This window comes from Cyanistes caeruleus, chromosome 8 (genome assembly GCF_971803275.1).
Source record: "Cyanistes caeruleus chromosome 8, bCyaCae1.hap1.1, whole genome shotgun sequence".
NCBI classification, from domain to species: domain Eukaryota; kingdom Metazoa; phylum Chordata; class Aves; order Passeriformes; family Paridae; genus Cyanistes; species Cyanistes caeruleus.
Genome location: NC_141708.1, coordinates 1,270,001 through 1,277,500, shown reverse-complemented (window position 1 = coordinate 1,277,500; position 7,500 = coordinate 1,270,001). Strand labels below are relative to the sequence as shown.

General features: G+C 44.9%; 1 protein-coding gene across 8 annotated transcripts in view; it reads right to left on the bottom strand.

The window, feature by feature from the left end:
* The window catches only part of EBF3 (EBF transcription factor 3), a 120,525-nt gene that overhangs the window by 104,938 nt on the left and 8,087 nt on the right, over positions 1-7,500 (bottom strand). The window lies entirely within an intron of this gene.

The following is a 7,500-nucleotide window of genomic DNA, read 5'->3' as shown; positions in this document are numbered from 1 at the left end:
TCCCAGAGAGCAGGCACTACCCAAGCCAGGACATCTTCCCAGGTCTAAAATCAACCTCCAATGGAAAGAATCAAACTTTTGTTGGTACTTTTTCCTATCACTGAGTTTCCTTCATCCCTGTAGAGCCCGGTGACCAGCAGACATCCAGCCATGACCACCCTGGGAAGCAGTGGGAGGCTGGAGCAGAACCCTGGGATCACTCCCTAAAATCTCTTTGTACCTCCAGCTACTGAAGTGTTTGTTTCCAGCAGGACAGCCCCGCTGCAGTCCCCCTGATGGATCCCTCCATGTCTTAATAAGCCTGTTTGGATTAGCACAGGCAGCTTGCTGCCCACCAGCATCTCGTGAAGCACAGAAGAACTGCACAAACATAAAGAGGAAATCCTAATCAAATTTGGATTGGTAAAGAGCATTCCTGACAATCCACACAATACCAAGACCAATTCAATTTTATTGGTTGTTATTCAAAAGAAAGGGCACTCACATCTCTCCTTTGTGCATTAATAACCTCACTTCAACGAGAGGATTGGGATTTTTTTTTTTTTGTCCAGATTGGGGTTTTTGATAGGGCTCGTTGTTTGCTTTACAACTAAACAGAAGGTTCTGTGCAGCCACGGGGCCAGGGCGCAAACCAAGTGTGTGGTGAAGATTTTCAGTGGTGAATTCACCTTTTAAATGAGAGCACCACACCCTCCACGCTGCCAAATTAACTTCTCCTCCTGCACATGTCTCAGGAAAATGAGCTTATCCCAGAAGTGAGGCTGGACCTTTGCTTTTTAATAACTCCTTCAGCTTCCAGGTTATTTTTTGTTCTGCTATTCTTCCAACCTTTTTTTTTCCTTAGAAACTTCTACCAAGTGCAGCGGGAATTTGACATGGAAGCCCTTGTTTGTATTGCTACTTTCCCAAAGCCTCCTTAAACACTGCTGGAGGCTTAGGCCAGGTTTCTTTATTTCCTTTTCTATTTCTTTATCATTAAGGCCAAGGAGTTTTGAGCGAGCAGGATCCCGCTAATCGCTTGCCCCAGCCCCCATGGCTTTGTTTCTGTCAAAATAGCTCCTTTCAGCGGCTGCAGAGCGAGCTGTCTGGGCAAATGAACTGCTCTTTCTCACCAGATGTGTAACCGTGTTTCGTCTTTCACGAGAGACAAGCTGGAGCCGACTCCTTCCGCTAGCTGGGCCTATGCTACATGTCTTACAACAACACAAATGTAAGCCCCTTCCTTTCCACACATGTTAAACTCATTTCCTAGTGAATTATTGGGAAAACACGGCGCTGTCCTCGCCGCCGCTGCCGCGCGCGGATGCTGTAGTTCGCTCCCTGGCACGGGTGCCACGCCACCCTGGGCTCCCTGTCATTTTGCTGGCTGTGAAACTTTTATTTTGCTGGAAGTATGATGGAATTTTTTAATCATTATCATTATTATTATTATTATTATTATTATTATTATTATTATTTATTAGTTTTTTATAATTTGCCTCCAGCCCCACCACCTGGAAATCTCCAAGCCCAGTGGAACAAACACCTTCCCTTTCTCCCAAGCAAGCGCTGTTTACACTCTGGATATTTTCCATCTTGGGGAAATAAGGAGAGTTTGTTCAATAGCAAAATAAAACCTAGAACGGAGCCAGCTATGTTCTGTTCGAGCTGAGCTGATACACCGAGGAACCAGCAAGTTTTCGTCGGCTTAAAACATTAAAGAACCAAAACAGTTAACAGCAAACTCACATCTCGTAAAGCCCAGAGTGCCCCTCAGCCTGTAAAATTCCCCAGCTCCAGCTTTTTTTTTTTTTTTTTTTTTTTTTTTCAGTTACATCTTTATTTTAACAGGGCATTAATAATGCCAGTATAAGGTTGCGTTGTACAGGTTTGACCAGAAGCGTTTTTGCGAGATTTGCTGTTAAGATAAACAGCCCTGCGGAGCTGCTGGGCCGGCAGCGGGACCCGAGTGAATGGCTCTCATTTTCCCCAGCTCCGCCGGGGCTGCCTCAGCTCCCGCGTCCCCTTCCCCTCGCCCCGCATGTCAATCACCCCCTGGCATCCCCGGTGACAATTTCCATCCTCCCGGCCTGGAATTTCCACCTCCTCCAGCCCGGCAAAGCGCTGCCTTCCTCAGCCCTGCGAGTAACCCAACACCGGGGCTGCTCCTACCCCCGGCCCCCCGAAACCTCTCCGCGTTAGCAACGGAGCCTTATTAAACCCATTTCTACCACTTTGTGTTTCACAGGTTGTTTTTTTTAATTATCTGCTGTCTGAGAGTAATTATTTACTTCCTGGAAGCTCACGTACCAGAACTCTGAGTTTGAAAGATTTTTCCATAACCTAATCCAATTCATCAAAGGCATCCTAACAAAATTACAGGCTCTGGCAGTATCTTTGCTTTTCACCTGATAAGGCTGCAGCAGAAGCCCGGGATGGTTTGTATCAGGGTCCCTCCTGGAGTATAGTTTTTGACAGCTTTGCTTAAATCCCTTCCCCCCTTTTCCTCTCTCACAAAAGCAGGGGATTTTATTATTCCCTCCTCCTACAGCCGTGCAATGCTTTGGGCTTCGAATAATCAGGTATTAGACAGGGCTGGGGAGCGGAGCAGGAGTCTCACCCAGCACGTTTGGGATTTCCTGGGGAACAAAGCTCTGGGAGCCGGTCCCCAGCGCCTCGCTCCCAGAGCATCCCAGGTATCCCCACAATTTCCTGGGCTCAGCTCGGGTTAGGAGCGGGGATTACCAGGGAGCGATGGAAATGCCGAGACTCAGATGACCCGAGGGAAAGAAAGCAGAAGGGAGAAGGGAGCGCGTCCAAAGTCTTGGTTCTGGGGCGTGGGGGAGCTCGGAGGGGCTGGACTACAGAAATTACTTTGATTTGCCATTTTTTGCTCTGTTTTTACGTATTTTTGAAGGCCTGGCGTGCGCCGTGTCCTCACTTGAACAGGTGAGAGGTGTTTGTACCTGCACACCTCAAACCCCAATCCAGCTACCCCTGTCTGCAAACAGATCCCTCGCAGCTAAACCCATTAATCTACAATAAACCACCTTCTTAAGGAGAAAAAAAATCAATGTCGGGTTCCTGATGGCAATTTTTTCCAGAACTGGTTACCCAGGAAAGTCGTAATTTTTTAATATACTCTGAACTTGGTAGCGCCAATAGGATGCTGAAAGCAAAAGAGCAGCTGAGCTATTTTAAGGTCTGTTCTTCCAGCAGTTTGGTGCACATCTTAAAGAAAAATAAGAATTAAAAAAAAAAAAAATTACACCAAACTGCTCTGTTTTCATTGCATTATGCAGATGAAATGACAACTTGTCATTTAAGAAGTTAATAAACAGTCACCATTTTGCAGGTTATCCAAATGCTACTGAATAGAAAACCTTGGATCCCTAAATGATGTGTAATTAAAATTATTTTAAAAATCCTCCTTGACAGGCCAGGGCTTAGCCAAAATGTAAATGACATTAAAGAAGACAATGAATTTAATTTTATTTAATGTCCCTTTTTGCAGATCCTCATTTACATAGCATTTTTAACAAAAGCGTTGACCTTATAAATGCTGGCATTTGTACAGCTTCTGCAGAGTTGGATTTAATCATGCTTTCGCAAAGCCATAAGGGAAAAAGCTTTAAGTTCTCTGGTTGGATATGGAGTAGGAATAAAAACATTGGGACTGGTCAAATGTTTATCCTCCTTGCTTCTGAAAACAACCTGACAAGAAGATGTAAAGGTCTAGGGAATAACCCATTGCTGTTTGTAAGGCTTGGTAATAATCATACATAATCGTTTGGAAATATAGCTAATAAAAAATATAATGAGTGTTCAGCAAAATCGGCATTAGGCCCAAATTACATGATATTAATACTTGAACAGGTGCAGAAAGGCGCTTTAAATGAGGTAAATGAATAAAATGTCCCAGAGCACAACTGTGTGCACTGACAAAAAGTCAATCACATGAATAATTCAGCGGCCGGGACTGCCAGCAAAGGTCAGCGGCTCTCACCTTTGTGACGGGAAGTGAAAGGAAACGCTGCTGACGAAAAAAATCCCCCCTCGCCCTCCAGCCGCCACCCCGCCGAAGGTGTAAACTTGGAGTAGGGAGGAATTAAAGCGCTGCACCGGAGAGCCGGCAGGAAAAAAAAAAAAAAAAAAAAAAAAAGAAAAAAAATTTAAACAAAAAAAAAAACCCAAACCAGCGTGAGCAGCCAAGTCATTTAGGGAAAATAATCTGAAATTACAGCCAGGGAAAGGTTAAGGGGGGTGGCTACCAGCAATGTCAATTATGTCCCAAATCTGAGGTCAGGCAAAAGGTATTTTAAGAGCCTACGGGATTGAAATTTTGTAACAGCTGTTAAATATGACAAAACTTTTTATTCCCCCAAACTACAGCTATTCCAAACTCCGTATGAAAGAAATGGGATAAGCAGATGTCTGGCTTCCATACAGGAAAGTAGGACACACTTGGAATGATAAGTCTCCTAAACTCTATAGAATAATGCCAGATTTATTGGGGAGGGGGGTATTTACTGCCCACGGAGATGCCAGCGAGCAGTAGGGCTGTGATGGCACCATCTGGAAACCCTCTGCCGAGCAGGCGCTGGCCGTGCTCCGCCAGCGCTCCCAGCTCCGCGCTCCTCGCGCCCGCCACCGGCACCCAGCGCCACCGGCGGGACCCCAGCCCTCGGGGACCCCCCCGGGAAGGCAGCGACAGCTCAGGGGCTGGCTCCGAGAGGGAATTTCCATCCCTCCCCAGTGGAATATCTGCTGGTGGCACGGAGGAGCGGTTCTAGGCCAGAGTGTGGTTTTGGTTTAGCAGTTACAGCGGCATCCTGTAATCATTTACAGCCCTTGGAATGTATGGGTGAAATAGGAGAGATTTATCTGTTCATAGTTGTGATATGTAGACAATGGGTGTTCCTAATGAGGAACATCTGCTTTTGTGTTTTCCCAGAAAACATTATTCCACTATGAAAATGATACTCCCATCCTTTTCAGCAACACCGCAAAGAAAATATGGGCCTTTTCCTTTCTTTTATTTGCTTTTCTTTGGGTCAATCTAATTTCCCAGGGACACTTTTTCTGTGGCATCTTTTTACTGACTGCGCTGCAATTTACGGTGGGTTTGTTCTTTAACACGTGAGGTACTGTGCTGGAGGAACAGCCCCGAAATGCCAGCAGATACTTAAATGTGTACAGTAATAAAAGCCTCCCCGCTCAGCCTTGCTCCGTGAGAAACATCCAGGCGACGTAAATAAAAATTCCCAGTGAATTAAAAGGTCGCGGAGGCTCCCGACACCAAAAACCGCTTCCAAGGCCTCGGGTTTGGCTTTTGCGTTTCTAGCCCACTGAAGGATTCAAACATAGAATTACACAAGTTTACTTAAAATCTCAGTGCTGCTAATAAATTATTACTCCTGAGGTGCATGAGAGGGTTTTTCCCTTCTGGTTTTTTGGTTTTTTTTTTAAATCCCGGTGCATAAACAATTCCGACTATCGCGGAGTCTCCTAGTGTGGGCTGGAAGAAATGGGTGGCCATAGATCTCAATTCAGGATTGAATTATTGGTTCATATCCTGAGGACAAATATGCCTTATCTGGTCGAAAGCTGCTAAATGTATCCAAAGGACAAAAGGATCTAGCGGAGCATATTGGATATAATTCTTTTTTTTTTTTTTTCCTTAAGCCAACTGCCCAAGCAACTCCACTTCCTATGGGAAACTGTAAATTGACCCCCAGATGTGACGGGGAAAGGTTGTTCCGTGATGCTCAAGAGGGAAATGCAAGCCCGAAATCCAACCCTGACAACAAATTTAGGCACCAGACCCCGAGCACATGGGTCGAGCGAACGTGAATATGGGGGATTTCAAAACCACCCCAGCGGCTCCAGAGGGCCAGGGAACGCTTCCTCCCGGCCACGCTGCCCTCCCACGTTTGCTGGGATCTGCTCGGAGCAGGCATCACATCCCACAGTCCTTCAGAAACCCGGCTGGAGAGCCCGTTCCAGCCTCCACGTCCTCTGACATGAGAAGTGACAACTCTCTTTAGGAGGCTAAAATCCACGCCATCCCCATCAAGCCCAAATCTTGAAAATTCCTAATGCAGAAGGTGATTAAAATTGCCATAAAATTGTCCTGTCTTTAAATTTAGAAGCACAGCAGATTTTTCATCAATAATTAAGATCACTAAAGCATTTATGCTAGGCATAAATGGAGTTTCAATCTTCCTTATTCAAATAAACATGATAAACCCATTAACCAAATGTTTTCTGATTTTTTTTTTATCTCTTCTCATGCTGCTGGAATATCAAATGATCCCATAGTTCTGATAGTTTGGGGGAGGTATAAAAGCACTGGTGTTGGGTAGCCTGGCTCAGTTTTGCCAGGATCACCCTTCACACGACGGATATTAATGATCTCACAGCAACTCCAGGATGTTATTATGGAAATACCATCAGAATCCCTAAAAAGGTGATGCTTTGCCACATTTTGGCACGTGCAAGGATCACAAACATCAATTCCTCGTGCATTTTGCAGTGGTCACTCCAGAGGCATGAAAGGCTCCCCAGCTCTGAATCAGAGTCCGACCGAGCACAGAAAAGCAAAATATTATTCTAATTTTCATTCCTGGTTAATTTTCCTCGCGTTCTGCTGCAGTCACACTTTAATGCAATTCACCATTTACATCTGCAAAAGTCACACATCTCTCCAAAAAGAACTCTGCACAATGAACATGCCCCTAATCCAATAATAAAAGCTGTAACACGCTGCCTTGCATTTACTACGCCGCCAAGATTCCTCCACTTCCAACTATTTTTTAGCCAATAAAGCAGAAATAAATCCAGCTCGCGAGGCAACAACCCAGCACGATATGATTTCCATAGCTAAAATGCTAAAGACAAATATAATTATATTGATTTTTTTGTACTTGGACTTCTATAAAGTGGTGAACTTGTTCTCAATTGCCTGACACAATCCCAGAGTGATGGCAACAACTGGTCAGCCCTATTTGATTACTAATAAGAGAGATGTCCCTTCTGTCAGATACCTCACATTCCCCACTAAGCAAACAGCTATTTCAGCTAGTTAAACATTAGCATTGCTCTCCACTGGTGGTGCATATTTCTTTAGGCTTAACTCAGGGAGTTTTCCAGGTTTAATTTTTCAGGCACTGGACAGCAAAGTTCATGATCAAAAGATAACTTTGTCCTGCGAGCTACTGAAACACAAGCCTTCTTCAAACCAGCCTAACCCTCTTCTTCACAAAACCGGTGTCGGGTGAACACTTCTCCATTTTTTGCTCCAAGGAACCCATTTCAGCAGCCAGGCTCAATCCAAAATCGCCTTTTGCTGCATCGTCCGCAAACAAACCCGGCTTTTCCGCCGCCGAAAACATCGTCTTTACCGTTAAAATAATTCCAAACCAGCTTTACCTTGCTCTGGGTGCAAACCTTTCTGGGGATCTGTTCTTTTGGAAAAAAGGCCAGCGACAAACCAGACAAGAGGCAGAGTGAAGGATGCAT